The 15,200-nt window shown below is 42.7% G+C and overlaps 1 protein-coding gene across 3 annotated transcripts in view; it reads left to right on the top strand.

Annotated features, from left to right (window-relative positions):
* Window positions 1-15,200, top strand: part of exoc7 (exocyst complex component 7) — a 56,264-nt gene that overhangs the window by 33,619 nt on the left and 7,445 nt on the right. The window contains exon 24 of one of the 3 annotated variants that reach the window (XM_087139486.1): window positions 1,413-3,390. The exons of the other annotated variants lie outside the window; for them this stretch is intronic. The gene's annotated coding sequence lies outside the window, so the exon portion shown is untranslated. Of the gene's footprint in view, window positions 1-1,412; window positions 3,391-15,200 lie in introns of those variants that run through there. 3 annotated transcript variants of the gene reach the window in all.

Below are 15,200 nucleotides of genomic sequence, written 5' to 3'. Positions count from 1 at the left end.
CATGTGCATTAAAAGTGTACGTTGATCTTTCCAATATTACAACAGAAAGGACAGGCTTGTGAAATGATGGACATTGCATGGTACATGTACTGTAAATGAATAATCGTGAAAGGTGGCACTTCAGGGGAAACACAGCTCCGATCTTTCCAATCCCAGATTCAGTGCAAGCGCTGCATGTTCCTCAGGTGTCAAAACACATTATAATGCGCATGGACGTGCCTTGATTTTTCTCACTACCGCAGAATTGTCCGGCAGAGTCCCTCGCCGAAAATGTCAAATGCAAACAGGTCGGTGACTCGATGGCTTGCGCTGCATTGAGTGTTGCATTTTATGAGCTCAGCTTTGAGCTGGCAGAAATGCATTGCTCATTACAGAAACTCAAATTCCTTCAAACCCGGCCAGGCGCTTGGGCCCGGAATCCCAACCTGACTCCAGTCACAAATGTATTCTGGGTAGTCAGGTGGTGCAGACGATGCCACCTTTCTCAAGAAAATTAAACGGTCAAACCACAAGTTAACAGAAGTTATCCCCTTCAGGTTGACTTCTTGTGCTGACTTTTTTTAGGAACTTGAAAATTCATGTAACACCAAGCCTGCCCTCATGCAGGGAAGGAACAGTGGGTTACATGTACATGGACATATACAGGTACATGCAGTGTAGTATTTAAAAATGGCAGTGTTATTCAGGAGCTAAGCACTTAAAACATATTTAAACAGGCTGTGTCCAAGTCGCTTGGCTGCAGCTTGAAATTAAAAACAACTCCATGGGAAGTGGCTTCAACCACAACCTTGGAACTGTGCACAATTTTACATGTAAGCCACAGCCAAGTAATCCTGACACGGCCTGTTTTCAGTGTACATTATGCGAATCATTGTTAGCCCGTGCTGACGGGGGGGAGCCAATCTCATGCGCACATATGTATTTGATGTTCTCAATTGACCTCTGACCCACTTTATTCTGAGCATGCCCTGTGGAAATACCAAACTAGCTAATTGTATTCTATTCTGAAGGATCAGTTCTGTGGAGTTTTTCAGAGGATATCGATATGTGACTGTCACAGGGAGCACTCGGCAATCCTCTTAAGCCCTTGAGTATACAGACATCCATTTCATGACATTTGGAGGGTGCAATTTTGCACTGCACTCTAATGGCACTTCAGGTCCACGCACATTGTACATTGTACATGTACGTTGTCAACGTGGTCACTGTGGGCCTGGCAAAAGCACCCTCTTATGTCGAGATGTAAAACTTCTCAATTCCATCCCGTCATTTTTTTTTCCTCCCATGCTGACTCTTCTTGGAACTCCCTCTCCGAATCTTGCTTTCATTCCACTGATTTGTAATCTTTTATGAATCCAATGGAATGTGACCAGATAACTTACACTCCCTCGTCTGTTCCTTATCTTCTGTAGCTCATGCCCTGGGCAATACTCATTAAAAGGGAGAGAAAATATCACTGTTGGACTTGAATTGGCCAGCTGATCCTAGCAAGCTGAGTGGTTCATTCTCTGCACTATCAAGCAAGGGGGTTGTGGGTTCGAGCCCTACCCGAGAGCATTCACTTTCGTCCTGACAAGATCCCAGGAAGTGATGATGAGAATGCAATAAATGACATTGTGTCTATGGAGGGAAAAGCAACAGGAGATTCGGAGCACCCCAAGGCAAAAATCTGTCCCAAGTCAAAATGTCACCTTTAATCCAGTGTGAAGACTATCAGGCAGCCGGGCTTACCCAGGGAGGGCTGAGGGGTTAAACTGCTACACCTGCCTCTTAATCGTGGCTGTTAATCTCCCCCATTTGTTTTGTACATACAAAGTCCACAGAGGTGGACCATGTTTTGAACTTGAATTTAACTGTTGTACCCAGCCTGTTTTACCAGTGCGGCTTCCTGGAAGCACTGCAGAGTGTTGCAAATAATGAGGCTTGGGCAAGAAATATTTTTCACATGGCACTTTTGAGTCAGTATACATTTATGCGGCCCTTGGCTGTCAATCAAAAGTTGGCTGCTGTATCCTGATCCAAAATAAAAACTGACAATAACAAACGGTTCCACTTAATACCGTGGAAGTATTTTACTGTTCCCAACACAAGCCTTTTTACTGATCAGATAAAGAGCCACTGTGTCTGTTCAGGTATTAGATTTTTATGTTTCTAAAGGCTCCGATTACTGTAAGTAAGAACAAAAATTTACTGGTAAATTTTGTGGTGGAGAAAGTTACAATGAACAGAGCCCCCAATGCACGTCCTCAAGGAGATTGCACGGACGTTGCTCACATGAGAGGGAAGAAACATTGGAAGTTCAAAACATGTAAGAGGAGAGCAGTTGCTTATAGTCAGTGCCATGAAGAGGTGTCAGGTTGCCGACTGACTGGCGTGAGGTGAGTTAAGACCCTTCTTCCCCGAGCTCAATCCAGGCTCTTGTATCGAGCACTTTGACATTTCCCTCTTTTCAGTGTTGGCTGGGGCCCTGCAACGATCCTGCTGTCTCGATCGACGGCCTTTGAATTTACAGTGTCTCCTTTTTTTGTTTGTTTGTTATATGCGCGGTGGGCTTCAGGTTTGTTTTGGGGTGTCCTGTTTTTAATCCAGAGGAAGAGAATTGCAAATTGTGCACGGGGGGAGGGGAGTTCTTGGCATCATGAGCAAGTTGTTTTCAGTGGAATGCGATATCTGGCAGTAGGTGGAGACACTTCCCCAAAGTGGAAAGGTTCAAATTGTTAGTACGGTACTTGAGGTGAAATGCTGCGTCTGGTTGGTTTAAGAGTTTTGAATGGATGGACAGGGTTGCTAGGATGCTTAGAGCATTGAAAGTCTTTAGACTAAAAAGACAAGGAAAACTTAAATCACGTAGCCAATTCCTGGGCTCTATCCATGTGAGATGTTGAGGTAAATTCAAGATTTGTTAGGGATGTTACTTTTCAATAACAGGTTTATCCTTACACCGACGTTCATGTACATGTATATTTATAACACTGTGTACTCCGTGTTAATCAAAGAGCTTGCGAAAAAATTCTCAAGCTTGCTCGGGTGGGACTGGAACCCATGACCTCCTGCTTACTACTGGAGATTTCATAACCACTCAACCACCGAGCTTGCCGGGGGTGTCGGCTGGCCAGTCGGAGTCACATGTAGCAGCAGGTGCCATAAGCTATTCACAAGATGTACTCCAGCCATTTCTTAACCATTAGAACTGCATAGTATTTTCTTGCCCTCTCTGTTGCCATCTCACAGCAGCACGCGTACATGCATGTGTAGTTTCTTTTGCCACCATGGCGATCACCGTTAGGTTCATCTGCGTCAGAAAATGCAGAGGAGACAAGTGAACGTTCCCACCTGTGTGGCCTGGCAAAACAAGCCGGGCAGGCGAATGGCAGCTATAATTCTGATCATCTGAAAAAAAAAAAAAAAAAAGCTGGGGGGGGTGGGGTGGTTAGTGGCTGTAGGGAATCAGTTTAGCTAATTGAAAAGCCTATTCAATTAGCGGCTATTGTTAGCACCTGAGCCCCCTACGCTGGCTGTCAGAGCTTGTCAACCGCGACATCGGGATGGATAAAACCTTGCCTTCATGTTTTGATCAGACGGACGAGGCTCATTAAAAAGGGGGTTTTGACTTCTGCACTGGGAATCCTGATAATATAATTACAACTGCCTTACACCGTACTTTTCCATCTGCCATCTGCCTTAAACCATACTTTTCCATATGCATCAATTATCATTTTCAGGATTCGGCAGAGTTTCTTCATGACGTCACTGTTTTGTACGTGACGCATGCAGTCCTTGCACCCAGTACACAGCGTCTGTACGCTGTCCACCCAGGTGATGTTATGTTCCATGAGGCAATGGGCCTGCCTGCATATGTTGATATCCCAGTTTGGTGAGCTCCTGTGCCCATTACCACAAAATGCTCTTCGGCAGTGCATATATTACAGCGCTTTCCTTTGATTAACGGACAGTTTTTTGTTTACAGTTTGAAGAAGAGGAAAATTGTTAATTGAAACATCAAATGACAGTGGATAAGCTCCAATGACAAAAGGTGAACATAATGTGTTGGATTTATCAAGAAGGTCAACATTTGTAAGGACTCCATTAAGCTCCCAAGGTGGTATCCTTAATATAATATTGATTGGCCGTTAACAGCAAGTGAGTTAGGTACATGTATGTTTTTTCTAGCCTGGCTTTCCCCCTCCTCAAATTATACAGCACTCAGACTTGTCACAGAGAGCCCCCGTAGGGTCTTCCAGATTCCTCATGCCCCAGGTTGTAACACAGATGCACTCGATGGCCGATAGTGGCAGACACTTGCGGGGTCATTTGGGGGAGGCACTCGCCAGTCTAAAGCAGTCACGGTTTGCTCTGTGTGCTTTGCAGCAACAGCGACGAGGCTGTCACTGGGGAAAAAAAAGGCCGCACTCCCTGGCTGCTTCATTTAAATGCAAGGTGCTGGCTGGTCAGTTGTAATCTTGGTCCAACTGGGGAGTTATAGCTAGTAGTAAATCAAATATCAGTGAAAATATCACACCATTGGTTGAATAAAATTATGAAATTATCCTTGAGTCCAATAAAAATTTATGTAGACCCCAAAAATTGGTCTAAAGGCCTGTGGAACTTCAGATGATACATACATGCACATGTATTTGGACACATCTTGGGATTAGATTTGATTTGTCTCTTTCCACTAAATACCTCAGTCTTTTATCAGATATTCCAGTTAGATCGTTCACAGAGGTTACACGTACTTGCAATTGGTGCAGAATTGATGTTTTAAATTGATTCGTGGAAGGGAAAAATAACAATTTGTTCTATTTGATATTTTGTTTCACTGACATCTTGGTTACAAAAACTATTTTACATCATGTCCAAATTGGGTGTCCATGTTTGAGTGGATGACAGGGGAGTCATCCCTGTCTTTGTGGCACCTGCCTCTCAAATCAAGCTGCGGACCCAGTTAATTGAAACTGCAATGGGTCTTACGTGGCCATCCTCCCTATAGATGCTAGATGAGAGGAGAGTCTAGCCTTGTTTGGATCAGGAAAAAATGAGGTAATGATAATTTTTTCATCCCGTAATTCTCACTGGTTCATGGCAGTTGCCTGCCCTCAGGGACATATCTCGGCAGAGAGCGACGTGCTTGCAGACACACGGACACAAGCATTGCACAGCCCCTCGGCTAACCTTTGGTGCACACAAAGCATCCGGAAATCAGGTGGGCGGAGTTTCTGTGGTGGACTTGTCACGTTGCCGCGGTGACAGTTTCTGGCCCAAAAGTGTGAGGGATCAAGTTGGTATTGTCACTGACAGGATGCTAATTTAGCTAATGCCGCAGATACAAGCACAGGTGGTCGCGCTGTGCTGTACGCCCACTGAGGTGGAGTAGTGTTTCCTATGTTCCTACAATGCAGCGCTCTCCCATTAGCAAATCATGGATGCCTACTACAGAGGACAAAAAACTGACCGCAGAGCACAGGGAAACATCTTTCACTCTTTTCCTGCCCTCTATGGTGAAATAAAACATACAGACTAGACTAAGAAAAGTTGCCTTGCTTGTCCACACACTAGCTTTTTGTTGACATCCAGCACCAGACTGCTTCCATGTCCTTCAGTGGCCTATAGTAAAGACAGTCACAGTAATTGTTTTCAGTCTACAGGAGTGGCACATGCAGTGCTTGACAAAAGACTAGTGGATGGAATTTCCCGCCTGTGCCTTTGAAGGCCATTTTAATACCAACTTGTTTTCCTGGAGACTTCACGCTGAAAACTTCAGCAGTGGGAGTAATGGCTTACATATTACAAGTTCCTTGGTCAATCACTCAACACAGGAGGCTGTCTTTTCAGGAATGCTAATCATCTGGGCAGATGTCATAGATCCTGTCCGCCCCTGTCAAGTATTTGCAATTTCTTAGGACAAGTTTGAAGTAACAACCGTTGGTCAAGTTTCCCTGGTAACCTGTGAGCAAAATGCATCCTGGGTACCAGAAAAAGAATCACCTTGTAGGTTGACAAATCATGATTAAACTCGCCCTTGCTGGTTGGAATAAGAGTTGTACAGCTGTTGTTCATGTAGCATTTTCTCTTTCACGAATAGTACCATTGCTTTCAAAATTGAAGGCAAAATTCAAGGAAAGCATACTGAACTTCACTTGAGGAACAGCGTGGCCATTGGCTTACTGCTCTGCAATGTTATTATCATCCAATAGCAGCTGAGCAAGCAAGAGCTGAGAGTAAGGTTGACTTAAGAAAAAAAAGAGAGGTTAAAGCTTCTCAGGATGAAACAAACTCAAAATGACCTTTAGAGAGCTCACATCTTGGCAACACAAGGCACCTCATCAGGTTAGCGATTTATTAGTGCAGTAAAACACAAACGTGGCCCTCTATCTCCAGTGCAGTCCTCCAAAGACACGGGGCCCCAAGTAATTGAAAAACTAAACATGACTTGTTTGCTCAATGCCTTCAACAAAAAAAAAAAAACAGATGCATTTACAGGTGTCAATAGCGGAAATTGAATCAGTTGTCAGATTTCTCAGGGAGTATCATTGATGAGGTTGTAGCCTTTGCTGCATGGGAGAGGAAATTTAAAATGGCAGGAGAAATTCAGTGACAGCTTCAGTGTGTGTGAGGAAACAGGTTGAAGTACTGGTTTTGTGATTTAAAGGAAATCTGAAGGACCCTTGGTAATGCTTGTGATCAGAAGGTGGGTGGTGTGGTTTTTCTTCATGTCGTTTGTTTTGGGAAGCAAACACTAATGAAGTTTCAGTTATTGACGTTAAAATCATCCGTCGACTCAAGCCCTCCCAGATCATTCAAAATCCATCAGGAGGTTTCTGAGGAATTTTTGGGTCAAGGAAAACTTGAGCCTAGCATCTGTTACCATTATAAGACGGTTGATGGCTCTTGAAAGTTTGTCATTAGAAAAAACAGAATGTGAAAGGTGAAAGGTTAGACATTTGCATGGTGATGGAGGATTTTGAAAGATTCAGTAAGGTCCCTGGTAAAATCCTTAGGTGAAAGTTTTCATAAGTTGGTGCTGGGATTCAGAACTGGAAAAAAAAGAAAATTTTTTTATGTTGAGAAGTCTTTGATCTGCTGACCACCAATTTACTGTTATAAATGTAAAAAGAAATTGCTTTTGCTCTGATTTCAATTTTGTAAGCTTCGGTCCTTGGCTGCTGGCGCTAGTGGTAAGGGATACATCTTTTTCTTTTTTTTTCTATTTTTGTTTTAATTATGTTTGTATTTTTCCCTCCAACTTGAAGACCCTTATAGGTTTTTCTTGAGACTAAAGAAAATTCCGTTCTTTTTTTTTTTTTCGTTGTCCTCTAATTTCTTTTTTTTTTTAATCCAAGTGCCAACTTATTAAAAAAATACTCATCTTAGGAGATAGGGTCAGTTATATGCAGTAAGAATTACCATGGAGGAATTACCAACCCCCCCCAAAAAAAGAAATAATTAGGTTCCCCAAAGTGAGTCTGCCGGCCCTTCTCGAGTACAGGTAGTTAATTTCAAGTCAGCGTTAGGAAGTGCAAACTGAGCTCTTTGGTTTGCTACATCTCTCAGTTTGGCCTCTTAGTGAAAACGGACACTGTGTGGGTGAAAAATGCTGAGAGGTTGTGTGATTAGATTAGATTAGATTAGATTAGATTAGATTACAAGATTACAGCCATTACCAGATGTTTATAATGGCCTTTGATTCCAAAGTGGCCTTGGCCACTTTGGAATTTGGCAACCAATTTGTTTTGCTACAGGTAGGTTGGGCCATTAATGATCAGGCACATTTCTTAGGTCTATCTACTAGATGAGTGACAGGGTCTTAAAAGGATTTCTTGAAGTCTAAGTGATATCCTGCTTGTCTGTTTGATTTTACTAATAACCAGACCAATACAGGCACCCCTGTGTGGCTTCATTGATTGGTTTATGTGTTCTTTTCATGTGAAGTATGAACAAACCCTCACCGAATAAATGCTTTTGTCATAGATCTATCACAAGTCCCCTGAAGTTATCCAAATCGCAGACTCTTCAAAATGAACTTTGACACAGACATTCTTTCGCCGTCGTTTCTCTGGTTCCTTGTGGCTGGTCTTGTAAACACTGAGATAAAAGGAATTCTATGACAGGCATGATAACGCCGGCACTTGATTAGGTTTGCTTTAGTTTGATTTTTGTGTTTGTGTTGATCTTTGTTTATTTTTGTTTTCAAAATATGTTGGTGTCCTGTAAGGATTAGATGTGTTCGCTGTGGACAGTTGAAGACTCGACCGGCATCACAGAAACAACTTGGGTGAAGGGTGAGCAAGAAGACACAAGAGGTAGCCACATTCACTGTGTGTTTGAAGCCACGCCGTCCTTGTGGCTTAATGCAACACGCTCCTAGAGAGACAAGGCGTTTTCATGTATCACGTATTCATTGATTGCATAGTCTACATCAAGTAAATGTCACCCTGTATGAAAAAAAAACCATCCCGCAACAAAGCAGCACAGGCATGAACGCTGGCGATGATTACCGTAAATATGTACACAGCTTCCCTCAGCACATATTTGATGGAGCGCGTCGAAATCGTATCATTTGTTTGCTTTAAAGGGGAGTTTGCCATTGCTTTCCCAACGGCAAAAATATAGAGGGAATATATATTTTGAAACTTAACTTTGGTTTTTTTACTCGGAATGAGAGAGGAGAAATGGGCCTTTAATCTTTATTTCCCGGTCTGTGTAAAATTGAGACTGAGGGCCCCACTTGGATTGGTAATGACCGCTTGTTGTTTACATGTGTGTGCCGCTTCTTGTGATTCAGTAGACTTCCAGTTGTAGATACCTTTCGAGATTGTGACGCAGTCTTAGTGAGCCATGACATCAAAGCTGTTGATTGACCACTTGTTGTCAACGCACCCTATTGTGTTAAGAGCACACTAAGTGATTGTTTTGTCAAGATTCCACCGGCGGAAGGTGTTTTTCATCAGTCCTGTGGAGCTGCCTGAGCGCATTAATTCCGACGCTGATAGAAACGCTGGGGACTTGGATGCGCACTGTTTCGAGCCGCAAACAGATACGTTTGTTGATCTTTTCCCGCCGCCCACGGGCAGAACGTTCATTACCAGCTGCTGAAATGACTTGGATGCCCAATGTTTTTGTCAGACATGATCAGCCTATGGAAAGCACAGAGAGATACCCTCTCGCTGCCCCCATCTGCAGATTCACAGTGTGTGTCATGCATAATTGATCCGCAGGCTTGTAAGTGGCTTCACTGGCCGCATGAAAGTGTATTTGATAGATTACTTACTGAAATAGGCAATGTGTTAAAGTTATGGCCAACCGGAAGATGGACCATGTATCCCTGTGAGAAATCCCTCAGAGAGTGCTGTAACGTGCCTTGCAAGAATATACATATATACATGTAGTTTGCCCAGTGGTACGTGTAGATCTGTCTACCGATACATGTTAACTGGGCAAAGTCAGTTGGGGAGCTACTAGCTATTATTAACCAGAATTTTGTTGAGGAAAAAAAATTGGGTCAAGCATATGGTGAAAATGTGATGGGATCCCACAAAATGAGTCCTAAGGCCATTCTTTCCCTCAGTAATTTTGTTACTGAAAAGTGCAAACTGAGCATTTGATTTGAAATGTGAAAATTGAGTGAAAATGTTGAGAGTGCCCATCAACTTACACTGTGCCGTATTCTTTTAAATGACTTTTTACGGGCCTTTCACTCAAAAGTGGCTCCGGTGATACGCGACCCGGTTTTTTTTTTTGGGTTGAGTCACAAATTACTAACTTTAATTCAAATTTCAAGTTCAAGTAATGTTTCCACAGTTATTGAATGCAGGTGTTTACGAACATAAAGAGGGTACCGTGTCTTTCAGAATTTTTTCTTTTACCAAATAAAACCCTTAGAAACCCGCTGGAGGCAACGACGAGAAGGTGTAATTCAGAGAAGGACCAAAATGGCGCCTATCTCATTTTGGAAATAAACTCTTCCCATGCCCTTGTCACACTTTTCTCCTGCGTCAGTGTAACGTCCCTTAAATGCTTGCCATTTATCACTCCTGTTTACTCTGTGGCCTTAGTGAGAGAAGGAATGGGGGTGGTGGGGATTGAGAGCCCTCGTCTCTCACTTCCAAGAAGCAAAAACCATGACGTCCTTGCACACAATTGCCCGGGACATTACCGACGTCAAAAAAAAAAAAAATCGTCTTCACGCACCGGAACAGGCCCTGTTTGGATGGCGTGGCGGTCAAACATTCCAATGTGTTTGTTTACCTGAATGTGGTAACCGGAGACTTGTTTGCAGACTCCCACACGCGGTACAAGGCTTCAACAGAGTACATGTATGTTGTCAGCTCTCTACTGCACGGCCAAATAAACCACTGCATTGAGCTTATCTTTCCAAATAAGGTTATAAGCTACCAAAGCCACAGGAGTTTTAGAAGGATTTGTTTCAGTTTAAGTACTGGTTTTTAAAGTGTCTTTGAAAGAAAATTGACCGTGCTTGTACTTTTTGTGACTTGTTTGCGATTTCCCTTTTTTTTTTTCTCTAGGTTTGCAGCGTCATGAGTAGGGACTGTTAGAAATAATGCATGTACTGGAGATGCACGTGGCGTGTCAGTTTGTTAGGATTTTTCATCAGGGCTTTCCTGATTTGGGGATTTTTTTTAAAACAAGCTCTTTTTAACATCTTGAAAGCCCTGAGTGTACCATTATTTGGTGCATTTACAGGTAAATATACGACGCTAGAAAAATTGTATTTTTTGGCGGGGGGGCTTGAGGAAAACACCAATGTACTCCAAAGACCTTCTGCTGCTTTTGGGCCCTCAAAACCCTCTGGTTATTTTGTTTCCCTCCAATCTCATCCCTGCCTGTGTGGTTGTTTCACTGGAGCAACTCACCTGCAGCACAATAACTGCCATTACATTGCCTATGGTTTGCAATACGACTGCGCCAAGCTCTTGGTAACCCATTTCTCGACTGAGAATGCCAGGTACCCTGGTTTCTCCATGCCCAACTGAGAAGTGAGGTACCTGGTTACCTGATGCTCAACTGAGAACACCAGGTACCATGGTTACTCTATGCCTGACTGAGAATGTCAGGTGCCCTGTAACCCAATAGCCAGCTGACAAGCCAGGTGCAGGTATGCATGTACCTTGTTACCCATTTCCTTGTTGAAATGCCAGGCACCCAGTTACCCAATACCCAGTGGAGGATGCCAGGCGCCCAGTTACCCAATACCCATTGGAGGATTCCAGGCACCCAGTTACCCAATACCCAGTGGAGGATGCCAGGCGCCCAGTTACCCAATACCCATTGGAGGATTCCAGGCACCCAGTTACCCAATACCCAGTGGAGGATTCCAGGCACCCAGTTACCCAATACCCAGTGGAGGATTCCAGGCACCCAGTTACCCAATACCCAGTGGAGGATTCCAGGCACCCAGTTACCCAATACCCAGTGGAGGATTCCAGGCACCCAGTTACCCAATATCCAGTGGAGGATTCCAGGCACCCAGTTACCCATTTCCCAGTGGAGGATGCCAGGGAGCCATCTTTACTTTCTACTTCTTATACTCAAAACTTTCACAGATTTCAAAAAACTTTTGGAAAACTAAGTTCTTCAATCAGCTGACAATACTGATAATACTTCAAGGAATGCCTCCAATATTACATCTAATTTATGTTATCTCAAGGAGCACTTTGCAGTGGTAACACCAATGGTGTTAAATCTACACTGTGCAAGTAGCCAAATTTATAGGCCTGGATAGCTCATTTAGTAGAGCTCTATAATCTTAGAGCATGTATACAATCACTAGTTTGAAAAATCTTTCTGTCAGTATAAAAGCCTAGTTGCTTGTATTAATAAGTATAATTTAGGGGGTTGATAATTCAGAATTATGAGCTTTCCCATGGTATATCAATTGCAGATTCAGGGTGGGTGGGTCGCTTGGGGTTGAACCCCCTCCACCTGCTCGGAGATGAAAAAAACAAAAAGGTAAAAAAATGGACAATTAATTTTTTTAAATGACTACAGTGTACAAAGGTAAGTGCACCAATACCACAATGTATGTCATGTAATGTTTCATCAAAAATAATTATCGCTTGTCTACAAAAATGAGACATTAAAAAAAAAACATCTCTGGCCTGACTCTCCCCCCCTGGAAAAAATGAACAGCTGCAAAGGAGTACCTTTTCACTGTTCATTTGAATAGCTTGTGACTTTGTGTAGATGACTTGTGACAAACTTGCAGGGACTTGTCACGGACTGGACTGTCATCTTGCCGTAGATCTATCACAGGTAACAAGCCCATCATAGACAAATCTGAGGAGACTCCATTGCTGGGGGGTGGAAGAGGCATGCAGCATGTGCACCACATGTGACATGTGTCCACGAGCATTGTACCACCGCTGCGGTGACTTCTACATGTAGTTGCGCTCACCAAAATTACCAGTGAGCAACCTTTTTAAGCATCTGGCTGCACTGTCCACAATATTTGGTATGCAAATTTTCGTGCGTTGAACGTTGAAAAAATTCCCAAATTCCCACGAATATCAAACTACACGTTGGCCCCATATTTTGTGTGGGAGAAATTGACTGTAACAAAATTTCTCAGCAGAGGTAGGTTACATGTACATTACCTTTGATATGCAAATGCAAGCAGGTATAATATCTTTAATGGCCAGTAGACCCTCATGTCTGTCATCGGGCCTCATGGTCGTAATCACTCTCCCCCAGATACCATTGTCTGGCGTCTTTGTCGTCGCACGATTGTGATTGGGGATATATGTAACCTTTCCTAGAGGATATAATGGCCGGCTTTCGGACAAAACTGGGTCCTTGTGTGTCAAAGAGAATCCTCTGGGCTCTAAACAGTGTTTTAGTCGGGATGGTTTGGCAGCTATTTGCACTGACGAGTATGGGCCAGGTGGAATTTTTTTGGGTGAGGGTGACACCAGGTTTCCTACTTGAGTTCTGTCCTTCAGGACCGAGACATTTTTCTCTGAGAGGAAAAACAGAAGGCTATAAAGTCTAGCTTATTAACATATCACAGTACTTTTATTGTTTTCCTGTTTCAGATTGTTTTATTTATTGCATCCTATGTTTTATATGTTCATTTTCAAATCATATTCAAGTGCGTGCTGATCTTCAATTTATTCATAGATTTTGAATGTTATCTTGACTTTTTTCTAGTGTCATTTATCACTTACATTCAGCAAACAAGTGAAAACACTGTGATTGAATGTGTTGAATACCTGATCTGGCATGAAGAGGTGTTTCTTAATTTGAAAAAATTCTTATTGTTTTGTATTGGCATTATTCAGGAATTGTATTTTGTTTTATAGCATAGAATTTTTGAGGCAAAAAGAAAGATTAAAATATAAATACATTGTATGTAAATAAATATCATAGTGCCTTATTCGAAAGTTAATTGTGGTCTAGTTGGTCAAACAGTGACCATCTGATTTTTCAGAATCCAGTAACAGGTGCTAATTAAAGGCATTAGAAACAAATTTATGTGTAATCCTCTAGACTAAGTAAGATGTCAGCTGCAGAGCGTTTGGAGTGTCAGAATCGTTGCCTCTCACTGGCCTCTCAAGGTCTCCTTTCATTATTGACTGCAGCCGCAAAATTGTTCATATAGATTGGTCTGAAGCAACCGTCTGAAAATCTCCAGGGGAAAAAAAAAAAGGGAGCTAATTTATGGTTTGTCTTGCGCCTCTATTTGCGCAACGTGAGCGAGGGCCGTTCACGAATGGCCGGGACGGTAACCAGACCAATTTCCTGTCCTCCCGTCCACTCGTGAAGGACGGCCTCCATTGATTGATGTAGCGGATGGTAAGGAAGGGAAAAAAAAAAGAACTTGGGGGGAGGTCCATTAGGGGAGGGAGAGGTTGGAAACGTCAAATGTAGAATGGTTACCGGAACCGCAACCGTGAAATACTCTGGGAGTTGGTGCGGGAACAGATCCAGGGTAGCTGGAAGGGGGGGTTTGGAGAGACTGATGAGGAAGATTATTTGTCAAGCGACTGCTTCAAGTTCTATGTACCCAAAGGTAGACCCAGAAATTGATTCTTCAAGAGCAAAAATTTTTTGCAAGAACTGAAAATTTTGAAATTTCTGTAGTTCCAGTACACCTTCCAACTTAGCTCTTTCTAATGAGCGAGGCAAATATTGGGGATTCTGTTACAAGCTTATGGGAGGAATGTAAGAGAAATTTTTCCACTACAAAGCCTTTTTCCCTTTTATACAACAAAAACAACAATTTTTGGGGGGGAGGGCATGGTCCAGTACAAAATAACCAGGGGCCATCGTCAGAGAGGCACCATCCCGTCTCAGAAAATGAATGAGAAAGACTTTGTAAAAAAAATGCCTTGGGTGCAACATCATGTTTTTTTCTCTCACACTTTGCACCTGCGTCAAACTCTGCACCAGGTGCCACCAATGGTATTGCCACATGTATTTGGGATCATTTTGATTTCATATTTGCCTCCGGATGCTGGTAGCTACATTTACAAACTGGTAACACGTCTTTTTTATCTTTATATCATCCTGAAATAGGTTCAGTTGAAAAAGAAAGTTGGAAGCAGAGCACTGTACATGATGCTAAGATGGCATGTCTTTTTAAAATCTTTTTTGGGGGAGAGGGGCTGTTTTTATGTACATGAGCATGAGTGCAGATTATGTCCATTTCTCTATATCACCCCTTTTTTTTGCCAAGGTTACATCTTGACTCAGTTCCCTTACAATGTACCTGTGAATATTTTCTGATGCATTTGCTTATCAAGTGAGCTGTTAGTTACGTGGTAAGACTGATGTGTTAGATAGTATTTTTCTCTCTAGGGCAGCCTTATTGCCTCTGCGTCGCTCACATAATAATTTATTCCTTTAACTCGTCCCCTCTCTCAATTTTCCCCTTTCTCCAACCATGCCATCTTTACTTTTCCTATTTACCTCTCCTTGTTTTAGGTCATTTCCTGTCCGTCTTGCAATCGCCCCCCAATTGCTGTTTGAACATTGGCAAATTCCACAAATTGGAATGCATATAGAAGGAGAACTGCCAGTCAGATTATTCTCGGGCTCAAGCCAATTTTCCAAGCTACGTGCGCGCACTTTCCTTTCTCCCCGTTTTCTCCAGTTGAGCAAGTCAGGTTTTTTTTTTTTTGTATTTTCTAAATGTCAATGAATTCCACCCAACATATATGACAACTCCTTTTTTTCCCCTCTTC

Source organism: Acanthaster planci, linkage group LG07 (assembly GCF_054643075.1).
Source record: "Acanthaster planci isolate LZ-2023a linkage group LG07, COTS_SCS, whole genome shotgun sequence".
Classification (NCBI taxonomy): Eukaryota; Metazoa; Echinodermata; class Asteroidea; order Valvatida; family Acanthasteridae; genus Acanthaster; species Acanthaster planci.
The sequence above is the reverse complement of the archived record's forward strand: the minus strand, read 5'-3'. Positions and strand labels throughout refer to the sequence as shown.